The following is a 16,312-nucleotide window of genomic DNA, read 5'->3' on the forward strand; positions in this document are numbered from 1 at the left end:
AGGACTGGACATCCCTGTCTCCCACCTTCTGTCTCTCTCCTCCTCTGTTCTATTTGTGCAGTCGGTAGATTTATCCATTGCCGGTATCTCCGCAGGCGCTGAACAAGATACTCTTACCCAACCTAGCAAAAATGTGCCACAAGTGTGCAGTAAGAGGAAGTGAAAGCAGCGGTGGCGTCACACGCACTTTATTTTTACAGTTTGGACACACAATGCTCTCATGTGATACGGGCGCTTAATCTCCTCCAGTGTAAATTTATATTCAATTCAAGCAGAGAATGAGACCGCTTTAATATGAGGCCCCCTACCAGTCAGTGGCATTCTGCCTGGGAGACCTCTACCACCTCTATCATCAGTGGATAGAGCTCCTTATCCTTCTCAACACCCCATAGAACCGGAATTCAGCAGCAGTCTGATCTGAAATCGGTTTGATTTATCTGAGCGTAAAGCAAGTCTCAACACAGGAGTTACATCATTGGCTGCTGCTGCTTTTTTAGCTAAGGTGAAGGATGAAATGCAGGGGGCTTGAATCAACATGGACTTTCACTGGACTTTAACAACGGCGTGATGATTGAAGGATTTATGCAGCCTCGTAGATATTTTTTAAGACAGTAATTTGGGGATATGAAATAAAATGTACTGCCAAGGTGGTGTAATCGAACCGTGGGAGTCGCTGTGAGCATAAAGGAAGATTTATCACCCTCAAAGCAGCATGTTAGCCAGATAAAATGTTACTTGAGAGAATTTAAAACCCCTGCTGCAGGTGTTTAATAATAAAAGACACTGACTCTGAGTGGCTGGTGTGCGATAGTTAAAATATCAAATGTAGACAGATAAAGCAAGGAAGGGAATAAAGACAGAAAAGCACCATCATAAGAAACCCAGAGCCGTACTTAAGTCTTCTATCACCTTCCTCCACAGATTGATTCTTTTCATTCTTTTGAAAGTCTGATCAAGTGAGGTCTGTAAGGTTTGCCATAATTTGCTGTGGATTGGCGAGATATTTACGGACCCAAACACAGGATGCCGGAGGTAGGAAGTGAAGCTAAAGCGATCTTTAATGTTGATTTCCCAGGTTATAAAGTGCAGAATCCGCGATGTAGTTTACAGAAAACAAGGAGTCCATAGATCAGCAAATGCTAAAAATTATAAATGCATAAACTTACAACTACAAGAGAACCTGGCACTAGATGATCCACAGTTAGAGAGACAACTCCCCAATGGATAAGGGGAAACTGAGAAATACAAAAGGTAATGAGAGAAGTGGAAACAGGTGGAGAACACAGCTGAAACTAATCACAAAACAAGGGAAGTAAAATGAAATACAAAGCACAATAGACAAAATACTATCAAAATAAAGCAGGAAGTGGCTCCACAACTTTATACCTTCCCAAAAAACCTATAGAACGGAAACAAATAAATAACATACTGTTATAACAGACACAATCAAATGAAGAACCAATTGGAACAATAAATAATGAATAAGAATTCAGTCCACAAACCCAAAACCCAGGGTCCAAAACCCAGGACCATGACAGTAGTCCTGTGGACCCATCACATTAATGTCTTGGAAAATTAAACATCGACCATAGTGAATAAACCTAAAGGAACCAAACTAAAATACCAGCTTTCTTTGTTGAATCCAGTTAGACAGCTCATCATTATAGATTAGTGTTTCAAATGCTTTGTCACAGCTGTTTCACAGATATGAATGAGGCGTCGATTGGCGTTTGTGGTTTTGCACGCTGTAGGTCAGGACAATAGTGAGATTCACATGCAGACACTTGGTAGCATCTCATTTTAATTCACTGAGTAAGGATTATTTCCAGCCTGAAGTGTTGTTAATACTTCTGTTTTAAGTCAAATCACCATGCTACTTGTTTCAGAGGACACATCTCTCAGAAACAAGTAGCATCTGCCAGAGCAGCAGTATTTGACACTGGGATAACACCAGGTTGAACTGGACTATATATTAAATTATTCATAAAGTTGGGGAATAAACAGTGTCATTGAGAGATCTGTGCATGTGTTTATTTAGACATTATAGAAATATTTATACATCAGATGTAGTGTCATACTTGGGTAGCATTGTGCAATAGTTGTAGTTGCAGCACTGTCACCGTACAATAAGATGGCTATGAGTTTGAATCCATTGGCTGGCTGGGGCCTTTGTGTGGGGAGTTTGCATGTCCTCTCCTTGGCTGACTGACTTCTCTACAGACCAAAGAGAGGCATGTTAAGCTAACTGGTGATTCTGAATTGGTTTTTGATGAGAATGATTGTCTGTCTCTCTTTTAGCCCAGCTACAGACGCTAAACCTTTCGCGGCCAGCGTGTACCCCACCTCTTGCCCTATGACAGCTGAGATATGTCAACATGGTTTAAAATCTCTGAGGAATGTTTCCAGCTCCTTGTTGAATCTATGCCATAAAGAATTAAGCCAGTTTCCAAACAGGGGTCCAAATAGGTACTAGCCTGTTTAGTAATAATTATTATGAATTATTAATACTAAAATTCTCTGCAGCGTATCTCATATGGCTTTCCCTCTATTCAGCGCTGCACAAAAACAAGTGTTGAAAGAAGAGGAGATTTCATCTGTTTTTCTATCCCTCCCTGTCATCTGATCGGAAGCACTTGTGAAGGTGCTAAGCAGAGATCTGTCACTGTGGAGGAGGAAAGAGATGATGTGTTAGAGAGTGGGAGGGAGTAATGGTGCAGAAAATGGAGAAGTGTTGAACAAGGCAGGAAGACAAGGTGGAAAAACACAGGAGTAAGGAAAGAAGTCAAGCTAAAATGTTTCACTCAAAAAGGTAGTGTGACTGAGATTGTGATTGAATCTCCAACATGTAAAATAAGGGTCCTACATGTGATGTAGGCAGCCAATACTATAATAAACTATATAAAGGTTTTTGGTCGTATACACTGTGGGGTTATTAAACCATCAGAGAGTTTCTGAAGTCATGAAGAATTTAACTTCTGTTTAACATTAACAGAAAATACAGAGCAAACCTTTGACTTTACAGAAGACTTTTTCTGTTATTTAGACATTTCACCCATTTGAAGGTAGGAAAAAGCAACTTTACAACCTCAAATCTGGTCTCTGTGGCTGATGAATATTTCACTTTGGATGAAATACCTTAAACAAAGCAGCTGAGGTAAAGATGCATGTCCACCTTCTCTTATTTATTTCTCCATCCATTTTCTGCCACTTATCCAGATCCAGCTTACAGGGACATAGTCGCAGAGCCTTGCTGTCATAAAGAGTGCAGTCTGGGTTGGACAAACTCAGCATAATGCTTATGTGAGTCAATGCAGGTCCATTAAAACAGTCCTACACTGGTAATTGTTTGAATTACTTGCATTGCATTTTATCTTGAAAATCTTCAAAGAAAAACGACCTCTCGATTTTTTTCTAGCGTCTAAAAAGCCGAAGAGGGTTACAGAAAATAAAATAATCTCCAAACGTTCCCCTGCACATTAGTCTGTGTGGTACTATTTTGACAGTCAGCCTTTAAGATCAGATTTGGAATCAGCTCCCTGCTCCCACCAACATTTTGGTACGCCGTGAAGATAAAAGCACCCGACGTGCTTGTCTTGGCATCGGTGCGGCTGAACCCTTGGCCGGAGGGTAAAATCCGAACCACAGAAAGCGAAGCCTGGACTGCCCGAGAGGAGAGGGCTGAGATGAGAGAGGGCAGGTAGTATGAAAAGAAAACAATAAGTTGGGGCATAGAAAACAAAGCTAGAGAAATGTGTGCTTATAGATGGAGGTCTGCTTAATAATTTCATTGAGTCAATCTCATGTGAGTGAGGCATCAGTGATGGCCAGAGGCAGCTATCAGGGCTGTGACGGTGATGGCACAATCTGTTTTTATGGCCTGTGGTCCCAGGCCGCAGGAACACCATCTCTGAGCCATGAAAGGAAAGACGACTTCAATTGAGTTATTGGATTGCGGAGTGAGAGAGGTGGGGAGAGGTCTTTTAACTTCATTAAACACTAATATGAAGCAGTCGGTGCCTGTCCTCCTTTTTAAAGCAAGCTTTCATGTGTGTGTGCGTCTGGCTTGAAATGAAGGCTTTGACAGAAGTTTGTGAGCTTGGACCCCCTCCCCCCCGCAGTCCCCTATACTGCACAAGCCAGTGGTGTTATTAGGTTAGGTTAGGCAGATTAGCATGTGCATTTTTGTGTGTGAATGCATGTGGCAGTGTGTGAGATTGTATGTTTTGACAGCATTAGTATTATAGGATTAGTCAGAGGCCATAGAGGTAATGTTGGACAAGCACGTGTGTGTGTGTGTGTGTGTGTGTGTGTGTGTGTGTGTGTGTGTGTGTGTGTGTGTGTGTGTGTGTGTGTAGCTGAGTGGTTTGCTTGTTTTGTGGGGGTTACAGGGGTTTTTAAAAATTAAATCGACTGTAGGTATCAGACCTAGTCCAAACAACCTTTTCACTCTCTAAAAGGAAAAACAATCCTCAGCCCTTTGGAAAATGCAAACAACAACTGAAGCAAGATAACAAACCATCCGCTGGTGATTTAAAAAAAAACCTGACCTCAGAAGCAGACTCTTAATGCTAATAATTCAGTATTGAATACTGTGAGACAAATGGAAGGACAGAAGATGAATCAAAATAAAGTGGATGCATTTCATTAAATAAAGTTCCAGTTTAGCTTATAGTTCAGTTTGTTCAGTGGTTTTGATTTTGGTAAAAATCAAACAAACTAACGTTCATTACAGAAAGCTAAACGAGCCAATTTATTCTGCCATTTTGATTTTATGTATTGTTACACATGACCTCAGAGCGGTGGTCCAATCAGTTGGACCAACTGATTAGTGCTGATTAGTTGCTGAGGGCTTGCCACATGAATATGAACCCACAGAGCTAGCTTCTCGGTCTCTCTCTCCTCCTCCTCCTTCACCTTCATCAGCACCCATAAGTTTCTGTTGCTTTTACAACTTTATTTATTAGGTACAGGCTGAGTTAGGAGTCACCAGCAATTCTGGCTTCAGTTTATTATCCGTTAGCTGAGTTTACAAGAACAATTTCAGTGGAGAAGCATGAATCCGACAGGCCATTATGTGACTGGTTCGAGGTCGTCTTCCTCTTTTGATTGTTTTAGCCGGGGCGCTTCCCTTTTTGTTTCAGTTTTTCAATTGTACGTAAATATTTTGATTATAAAAGTTTGTTTAATAGCAGCAGCATTGTGGCATCTTTTATGTCAGGTTCCTTTGAGCTTTATTTGGGGGCTCTTCCAGGATTGAAACCCAGGACCGCTCACAGTCCAAGCTTGAATTATACCCCTATATGAAGACAACAAAAGAGAATTTCTATAGTGGCCATCTGACAGCAGCCACCTTCAGCTACCACAACCAGATATGTTTCTGTTGTGGTTTAACCACCTTGAAACAGGTACCATCTTGCAAGTGTGTGCTTCTAAAACCAGCCTGCATTAGCAGTATTTCATAGGCACAACTGGCATCCACGGAGGACAATTTTTCCCATGAAATGTTGGCATTTTTGTACATATTGTATTTGCAGTATTTCCAAAAACTAAAGTAAAATGTGATTTTTAACATTTTCATTCATCAGTCAATTTTGTTCCACTTATCCGGGCCTTGGTTGCAGGGGGCCCCCTGAACCAGGAAACCCAGACCTCTCATTCCCCAACTATCTCCTCCAGCTTATCCCAGTCGTCGGGCTGAAAGATGTAATCTCTCCACGGTGTCCTGGGCCTCCCCCAAGGCCTAGGACATCTCACTCAGGAGGCATCCTCATCAGATGGTAGAACCACCTCAACTGGCTCTTTTCAGTGTGGAAGGGTATCAGCTCTACTATGAGCCCCTCTCAAAAGACTGCACTTGAATACAAGTGAATTAACCGAGGACTATTTTGTGCATGTTCTGTGTTCGACCCCCACCTGAATTATAGACCATTTCTGTACATATGGGATTGACCAATATGGCTCCCCTAGGTCAGCTCTGTCTATTGCTGCATTCAGCAGATTTTATAAATGCTTTTTCACATTAATACTACACAAAACACTTTTAGACAAAAGTGTGCCTCCAGTTCTGTAGCAGTATTCTCTGTTTCAATATAAACACAACCTCATGCACAAAGTCAGATCCGTGAAAAGAACAGCTTCTCTGGTTTATTAGGGAAGAACTTAACTGGCATGCACAGAACCCCGATTCTAACTCCAGTTCCAACACCTTTGGGATGAACAGGAATGCCAGCAACGGGCCAGGCTTTGCAGCCAAAATCAGTATAAAATTCACTAATCCTCTTGTGGCTGAATGAGAGCAAATGCCTGCAGCAACTTAAAAAAAATCTGTTGGAAAGTATAAAACCAAGAGAACAGACGATCATATAGAATTATTATACACACATTTAATCAATTTGGAGTATGTTTTTTTCACGTTCATGCACATACTGCTTGCTTGTCATGCAGTCTAGTGTTTTTTTTTTACACTTTTAGCATGTTTTAACCCCATTTTTCATTTCTTGCTTTTAGTAGAGTTAAATTGCAGAACTTCAGCAGGAATTTAAAGTTATAAACAACTGACCCATTAGAAGCTGAGTAATAAGGTGACATATAACTGTGAGCAGTATATGCTTGTAAGTCTCAGTCATACTTATTGGATGTTTTCAGTCTTGCAAATCTAATAACTGAACATTTGCGGAGCGGTATGTGCTTTTCTTATCTTCCAGCTTTTGTGCATATCACATTCGACAAACAGCAGTAAAAAGCAGAATGTGTGAAGTCTTTATTCAACAGATGGGTCCTTTAAACTGGACTGGAGGTTGCTTTATCTTTGCTCAACCGAGCCCTTTAATGCAGATGGATCACCCAGCCGCTATTAGACAGACAATGTCTCATGTCAGGTTTACACAGTGCCTGTTTAACAGCTCAATCTCGAGTGGTCCTGGGTGTTTTGTTGTGACAGAATGATATGTAATCTCATATCATTCTGTCAGTCATTACATGAAAGGAGCAGTGTTTCCATCGACTTCTCTTAAATCTCCCTAGATTAGCCAGATGCCAGGAGGCTGTATGGTGGTCTGGACTGAGGCTGCAGGTTATGTTTGGACTGATGTTAGAAGACTCGGTTGGTTTATTGGTTGGTCAGTGGTTGGTGTGTATGTTGCTGGCAGGAGGTCCATTCACTGACAGAGGGATTACGGCAAGCTCGGAGTTCAAGCCTCTGCGCTGACAGACATCTTGCCCCCGAGAGTCAACACACACTCTGGAGACACACTCCACCTGCACCCGCGCCTGACCCCGATGTGTGTGTGCATGTGTGTGGGTTCATCGGGGGAAGGATTAGTGAGTGTTTCACTACGGTCTCTATCGACATAAGTTTTCCTTTATTTTAAGGAAACCTGTCTGCTTTGATGAAACGACATTTATGGATGATTCGCACGTCTTTGAGTTTAATATTGACATTTGCCTGCAGCACAGTCCAAAGGCCGCTGTGTGGGCAAGGAAATGGAATCAGATGAAACAAAATCAGGAACAACCAGAAGTGTGCAGTCACAGACATGGCAGCAGAATACATCAGCAACCATTAAATCAATTAAAGAGAAATATGGAGCGATATCTCGCCAAGAAACCTTATACTGCAGGGTTTACCCCCTAAATGAAATGACTGACAGCTCACTATTCTTTCTGGGTGGTCTTTGGAGGTCGCTCGCAGTGATGGTAGCGGAGGGGTTTTTGACCCTCTCAGCTATTTTTCATTCCTACTTTTTCCCCACATAAATCTTTAATGGAAGTAACCACATAACCCTCGTCACGTGTCTGTTTCTTAGTCCCAAAGGCAATTCTGACATCTTATTCACAGATCCATAGCACCTCCCTTTAAGAGACACTCTGTCCTCTTTAAGGATTTCAAGACTCTTTCCCCCACTTGGGATATTAACACAGCTTTTAAAACAGTTCACTCTGGAGTCACAGAAAACCTTATGTCACTTCTCAAATGAGATGAGAGGCCAGAATCATTTCAAACAAACAGAGACTGCTTGGGTCGCTAAAATCACTCTAATGTAGTTTAACATTATTTTCATCTGGCTTGGAAGCCGCTTTTGCAGGTTATGCGGGATAGTATAAGAATGTGGCTTTAAAAAAGTTTGATTCTGTCATCCAACAGAAAAAAAACAGTCCCCCAACAATCAATTACTTTTTAAATATGTGTTTGTGACTCCAAAACTGAAACAGGCATGCAGAATAGAATAAAACACACAAAGCTTAAACCCACAAATTCCAAGTGCCAGTGGACTCAGCTGCAGATATCTGATACAGTCCAGCAACTGCCAAACCCATGTTCCTAATGAATGATTAGCTCAAATTAGCTATAGATTCATTTAATAGCACACACATTGTTGCCACATAATTTTCAAATAACTTCATTTTGTTCTTTGTCCATTCCATTACCCTCAATTCTTTAATTGTTTACAGAGCCTCCTGTTTAGACCCTTTCACCTCTTCCAACCTTTTTCTCTGGTTTTTCTAATTCCTCAGCTTTTCCACCTCCCAGCCAGCCCCACATATTTGATCTACCACATCCTCCAGAGCTGTTTCTGCCTCATGTTTATGGGCATTTGTCTTCATTTGTCTTTTGTTCTCTTTACTGAGCTACCACACCCATTTGAACTGATCAACTACTGCAGCGGTCCCCAACCCCCGGGCCTCGGACCGGTACCGGTCCGTGAGTCGTTTGGTACCGGGACACGAGAGTTGAGGCTCAGGTGTGAAATGTGTAGTTTTCAGGGTTTTTATTGGTTTTCAGCGTTATTTTGTTATCGTTTTTATCGTTTACTCGGTGTCCCTGGGTCTTTTCAGGTGTGTTATGAATAAATTTTCTTGTTTTCGGTACTGGTACTAGTTTTATTTTGTTGTATTTATCCGCGACACCTTAAAGGCCGGTCCGTGAAAATATTGTCGGGCATAAAAGGCACAAAAAAGGTTGGGGACCGCTGAACTACTGGACTTTTTTTTTTGCATACCTACAGTGCTGTGAAAAAGTATTGGAACCCTTTCTGACTTCTTAGTTTTCTGCATATTTGTCATACTTGCATGTTTCAGATCATCAAACTAATTTTAATATTAGACAAAGATAACATTACTAAGGGGTAAAAGTTATCCAAACCTCCCTGACTCTGTGTAAAGAAGGTAAATGCCCCTAAACCTAATATGTGGTTGTGCAGTCGAGTGTCTGCGGTAAATGGAAATGTATCTTTCACATCACTGTGGAGGAGATTTGCTCCACTTTCTTTGCAGAATGTGTTAAATTCAAACACTTTGGATGATTTTTAAAGCGTGAACGCAGTCTTAGAAAGTCTTAGAAAATGAATTTACACAAAAACAGGTAGGTTTGAATAACTTTTTCCACTTGATTTCAGTGTTTTCAATTCAGTTTTATTTATATTGCGCCAAATCACAACAACAGCTGCCTCAAGGTGCTTGACATTGTCATATCGAAATGAAATCCTCATTAAAAAAGCTTTTTTTTTTTAACTTTTCTCATTTACACTAAAATACAGTGTTTATATTCACAGGAAGTACCTGCAGATCATCAGCCATGTAAGGAGCATCTTCACTTTTTTCATTGTCACTGAAACTTTACACTTGTGCACATTCACCTCATCTGCAGCTGTTCAAAGAGGAGGATATGATGCTTTCTCTTCATATTTTATGACTCCATTGTTGATTTTTAACAAGCTTGCTTCCTGCTCTGGGCTAATTATCATATCCTCACTACAGGCTCCAAGCAGCCATTTGCCCTTTGCCCTTTGAGTGTCATACCTTATCCAGATGTAAGGGCTTTACCACCGACCACACTTCACAGGCATTCTTCAGATTTCTTCTCATTTTGGCCGATTATTCCTCGTTTCCCCCGAGTCTGCCAAAGTTTTGACACCTTGATCCAATGCTAGACCAAACAGAGCTTAAGACACGGCAGCAAGTATGGACCACTGATCGCGTCTGTCTTAATACCTCAGTGGATGTTTGGGTCAGTCATGTGAACGGACTTTATAATTGGCTGTGTGTTTGGGTTTCTGCTGAATTACCAAGGAATACAACATGTGGTCCGCTCAGTGAAACAAAGAGTGATTTTTGTGGACAGGTGGGATTTTTAAAACAGGTGTACCAAGCGCTGAAAGAATGCTTGCACACAACGGCAACAGCGCCGACAGGCCGTTTATCCTCCCCGCCATTAAATCGTTTTTCATTTTGTATTTTTAGCCTGCGGTTGTGTGTATGCACACGCTCAAACTGGTTGTTTGAAATGGATGCACTTCAGTGAGTTGTTCAAACGGCAGATGACTCTTGCTTGTGTTATACAGGAAGCTAAAAAAAGATTTATTGCCAGTTTTCCCTCGGGAAGAATAAGAAAGAAAATGTTGCCCGTGTTTGTTTGCACTCAAAACACCATTGTGGTTTTCTGAGATGCTAATGGCTCAGAGCAGCCGCTCGCATCTTGGCTCATGCGATTTAAACCGTACTGCTTCAAAACTCATAAAGTATTTTGTAAAATGACTTTCTGGAAGAGCTCTGGAAGAGTATTTATGATGTGTGCCACCAGATTTGTGGAATTACATAAATTGAGTGAAGTTTGCGGGCTAATTGTGCTGTTGGTGTTTATGGATTTTTCTCAGGAAATACAGTAAAAGAATATAGTCAGAGTTTTCATAGGAAAATATGAGCTGAAGCTCTTAAGTGCCCAGCGACAGTCCCACACTGTCTCGTCTAGCATTCCCTGCTAGCGGTTTGACTGTTTTTCATGTACAAATAGTTTCTGTCCGTGGCTTTTTTTTTCTTTTTACCTTATGGATTAAGTTAGTGTTTTCTCACACAGGAAATTGCATGTCTGTCGGGAGGATTGTGGGTCAGCGTCCTCTTCATAAATCATCTCTCTAACAGTGACCACATACTAACTTCATGTTACACAAAATCACTCTGCTGCCCTCAATTTGTACCTAAACTCTCATTTTCGGTAAATGGTGCCATATTTGATTTAAAAACTCTCTGAACTTATTTCCAGCAACATTCACGGTTAGCCCGAGCTGCTTAGCTTAGCTTACCTGCTGTTTATAGGAATAGGACATGTTAGATTTTCACTGGATTTAGGCTTTTCGTGTGAAATTGAACAACAAAATTCCTCTAGGCCTTTCCGATTCAGCAGACAATCTGTGTTGTGCTTTGCTTTATCCACATTCATGCCATACTATACTAAGATAATAACGCAGATTAAGCCTTCTGCAAACACTCTGCTCCGTGTCATTCCATCGATCAGCCAGCACCACCCCGTAAATCCCCCAGCAGAGTGAAAGTATTGTTAAACTACTTTTGGAGCGGAATCGGGGTAGAACGAGTTGGCTGGACCTTTTATTTTTCTTATTATTTATTTTCTGTGTTTAATTGGACAAATGAATAGCATTCCAGCCTAAGAGCATAGTAGCATTATTGTTCTCTGAGAATAAACACAGAGGGGTCCTGTGTGGACTATAAAACTCCAGAATAAACAGCACTCTCAAAGCCCAGTATTGAATGTCTGTTTATGACTTGTAATATGAAGTGCAGAGCTCTAAAATCACTAATTACATCAGCTATGTGGATTTCTGGGGAGAGTTCTTAAAGAGCGGCTATGCACGTGTGTGTGTGTGTGTGTGTGTGTGTGTGTGTGTGTGTGTGTGTGTGTGTGTGTGTGTGTGTGTGTGTGTGTGTGTGTGTGGAGGAGGCTTTTAAAATTAAGTCCAATGAGTTTTGTGGGCCGATGGCGGCCTCGTGCCTTTAGTGAAAACTCTGGCCTTTTCTAAAAGACATAGATCCGTTTGTTGAGTTTCGGCTCTGTGCCTGTGTGTGCGCTCCAGTATTACGAGCTTGTTACGTGTGTTCTACAGGAGGTTGTGCGTTTGTGTGTGGTTTGGTAAGGGCATTCGGGGGACTGACCTCGATGCAGGGCGGGAGGGAAAAAACGGTTTCCTTTCCCCTGATCTCTGCAGACTCTGGTTATTAAAACATGTTTCCCCCTTCCGCTGAAATGAAGGAAGGTGAGCTGCCGACCCCATCAACATGTGCAGCACCATTAAAACCTGGAGGCAGTAACGAGAGCACGCTGAAACAGGAATGGATAAAGCCATTTTTTTGATAACTTGATGGATTTATTATTGATCCCACTTCGTGGGTTTGATTAGAAGTAGTTTTTTAAATCCTACAGTTGCATTTTTTCTATTTTTAACTTTCTTGTTATTAATAATAATTATTAACAATATATCAATTACTTAATGCATTTTTTGCTACATATTACAGTTGTGCTGCACATATTAAAAGATCTGCTGCAAGAGAAGAGACACCCAGACATGCAAGCATCAAGGAAAGAAGTGTAGAGAGTCTGAGGACAGCTGAGGGATGAGGGGGAGAGCCGAGAGGATGCAAAGAAAGGAAACATTCATGGCTGTATGTGCACAGCTATGCAGTTAGTGGCCAGTCGGCCCCGTTGGCCGCCTCTGCGTGCACCATCACCTCATCACTCAGCAACCTGCCTGGACGCTCAGCGGCCGCCGCCCAGTCCTCCCCTCCTGCTGCTGCTGCTGAAGCAGCCACATTACAACTGCGTCCCAGCAGAATGAGCCGTCACCTCATATCTCAGTGCAGGTATGGGCTCATTCATGAGTGCTGGACACAGATTTAACACGAGGCCAGTCGCTGGGATGACTGGTGGCCTGGCAGGCTGATGGATGGCCTGTCTGTATGGTTGAAGTTGTGCTGCTGTCTGACTGGACGCCACGATGACTGTGCTGAGGTCATTGCAGACGGATGAACCAAAACAGGCTGCGGGTGAATCGTTTTAGACATCAGATATTATAATAATGAGCTGGCTGGCTTGTTTAATTAGAAACAAAACAAAATGAAATCACATTTGGAGTTGCAAAGTTTGTGTAAACGTTACATGGTCTGCAGGTCAGTAACTGCTCTATACCTCAGTGGTTCCACAAAATGCCTGGAGTGCTTCACACACACACCTAACACAGCAGAGGGCAATGCAATGTGATTAACCTTTAAAGAGGCTTCAGACTGTAAATATTTTTAATAAAACAATAAACTTTTTCCAACCTATGTTATTTTTTTTAATGTTATCTACTCTTGTCAGGTCTCATATCTCCAGAAGTACATTAGTTAGAGACTCAAAAATCTGCTATAAACATGCTCAATAATAATCATCTAAAGGATAAAAAGGCCAGTGAAACAACTATTCAGTTTTATTTATATAGCACCATATCACAACAACAGTCCCCTCAAAGTGCTCAAAATCTTACAATTAGACAATCCTCTATGAGCAAGGACTTGGAGACAGTGGGGAGGAAAAACTTCCTTTTAACAGGAAGAAACCTCGAGCAGAACCTGGAGGTGGATATCTGCTATATCTGTGGAAATCGTTTATGCCAAAAAATAACAAAAATTACTCTAAAAAATATTTGCAAACAGATTACAAATGTAAAAAAATAAATAAATTGAAATCTCAGGAATTTCCTATTGAGCCAGCTACTGCAGTCTTTGAATTCTAGCTTGTAGTTTGGATTACTTTCAGCAGTGAATCATTATGTACTTGGTACCTTGTGAGTACTTAGAATGAAAAATACACTTCTCCTTTAATATCTATAGAAGACTTTGTAATACATGCAAAATATATTTTAGCAACATCTTGCTGAAAAAGGTCTTTCCTGAAAAAGATGTCATCTGAGTGTCCTTCATACGTCATGCCATCCACACCACATTCACCAGTGTATCATTGTCAGGTTTTCTAATAAGAATGTTAGATTGTGACTGTGTGTTCTGGATGTTGTGTTACTAATTTACCTGTTTAGCTGTCAGTGACGTTGCACCAGGGTTTTGTTTTCAGTGCATTTGTGGCTTAAGATTTGCAAAAATCATACATTTTTTTTAAAATGTAGGCACACTTTATTTTTATCTATATTTTAACAATTTATTTTAATTAAATTCAGGGAGAAAATCCTTTGTAAATTATTTGTTCTGCTTTTTTGTTCATTTAAATTTTACAGAGTCACACTCATTTACACTTTACTGTAGCACAGCATGTAATTACACCAGACAAAAATGTCATTTCCTTTGCTGGATATGTTTCACTTTAAAAGCATTAACCGATCAAATTAAATACATTAACAAAGAATGGACACAAAGATATTCAAGTGCCAACATCTCAAGCTTGTTATGCTCTTCTTCAGTCACACTGCTCAAGAGTTGCTGTGTGAACTGTTCAACAGAGGAGCAGCGCTGCTGTAACAGGAGGACTGTCACTGCCGACAGCACCTATCTCAACTATGGGTCATACACATTTATAGCTCATATCACATTCACTGGCTATAGACAGCAGCAGATCAAGTCAGCATTTGTGAGTAGATCGTATCCTGCTGTACATAATTTCATGCAGAGTATACAATAACAGACTATAGCAATGTAGACCGCATAAAGTAACACAATCTCCTGTCCATCAATTTCTAATGTAAATACAGACTGTTAAAGAACACATAGTGTTAGAGAGCTAATACTCACTGCCTGGAAGAAAGGAAAAATAATAAGTTACAGAGAAGAAACGTTGTTTAGACATCACTTTAGATTACAGAAGAACTAAGTAGAGAAGTGGATCACCTGCGACAACTAAAGCTCAGCATCATCCAACACTAATCCAGAGTTTTTTGTGCTTCTTTCACTAACAGATGGGTGTCGCAAATGTGTACGAGCACCAATGAAGCTGCTTAGCCTGAATATCTCAGATCTGGGGCCACTGCTTTAGTTTTATTCAGCTATCTACTATTATGGCCTGAGCTGCAACAGGAGTTGTGAGATATCCTAACATGGACTAATGCATTAGATCAGACACCAAAACGGGCGCGCTAAAGCCGGTTTAAGCAAAGCCAAGACTGCCATCTAGTGAATGAAACATGTCATTCTGTTCCCTGGGCTTTCATCCATTAAAAAAGGAGTCACTGCTGCCTTTTTAAGGAATATTCAAGGTCGTAAGGCAAAAAGAATACAAAAGTGACATCATAGTGGCAAAAAAGATTGATGTACCTTCTTGTTCCACGCTAATGACAATAAACTTACAGATTATCGTGAGGGCAGGACCCAAATAAATCTTTGGATTCATTTTTTGGATCCTCCTGCAAACACTGAACATGAGCTTTGGAATAATCGGCTTGCAGGTACACGGGGATGCAAGGTGCTGTAATAAAGGCTCTAATAAACAATAAAGCCAGGCTTGCTTGCAGGAACAGTGAGGATGAGTGAAGAAAGAGGGAGAAAGTCAGCAGAACATTCTGTTACTGAGGAAGAAAAAAAGGAAAATACCCTGAAAAATGGTGCTTTGGGGTTTCATATTCTGCACAGACCATTAAAACTCTATTTTATGCTGTTACCTCACTGTAGGTTCAGTGAAATGTCACACACTTTGGCTCAGTTTGAGGCGAAAGATGCTTGTAGATTTAAGGCCTTTGAATTTTTCCCATTTTAATCAGTCTGCGATGATTAATCTAAACCACAGTTGGGTGCTAATGCGCTGCCGGTGTCGTTTGAGTGTGTGTGAGAGTGCAGCCTGGGATTTTCCTGAAGAATTTTTAATTTTGGTAGGTGAGATATTTACAGCTTTGAGACCAAATCCAGACCCATAAAAACACACACACTTTTTTTTTTACATGCCTCTAAATACAGAGTTAATTTGCTTTTTTTGTCCTCTGTGACATTAGTACATGAACAGTGAGTGTGAGGTGTTTTAAAGGGTTCATTTCATTATTCCAAAAAGCACCCTACCGTCAGGAAATAAACACACTTGTGGAAAATGAAGTGTCTGATGTGGGTGTGAAACTTTTCTAAAGGCCAGAAGATTAGAAAGCATTCAACAAACCTACGCTGTTCACATTTGTGCAGCTCACAGAACTGGAAACCAAGATTTTTCTCCCATGCTATGAATTATACTTACCCCATCTACCAGGCCTTGGGGTAATAAATCAAGGATAGGTTACTGGGGCTATAAAGTCAAGCCACATCTCCCTAATTTCAGTAGTGGCTGGCTGCACTGAGGCCAACTGGAATCAGGGGACTTGCTCTGTGGGGCAGGGTGGTAACACCCAGGTGGTCTGGAGCTCAGGTAGTCTCTGACATCTTTCAAAACGACTGCCACGTCCAGACAATCTTTGGCCTTGTTTTGGCTCCGGGCCTGAATTGCTCCCCTTGGGCTTGTAGATCAGAAACCAGCTTAAATCATACATGTCCTTTTGTGTTTGTGGCGAGCATGAATGGA

This window comes from Copadichromis virginalis, linkage group LG16, assembly GCF_057382275.1.
Source record: "Copadichromis virginalis isolate Kocher_CV1m ecotype Utaka linkage group LG16, C_Virginalis_male_GT1.1, whole genome shotgun sequence".
NCBI classification, from domain to species: Eukaryota; Metazoa; Chordata; class Actinopteri; order Cichliformes; family Cichlidae; genus Copadichromis; species Copadichromis virginalis.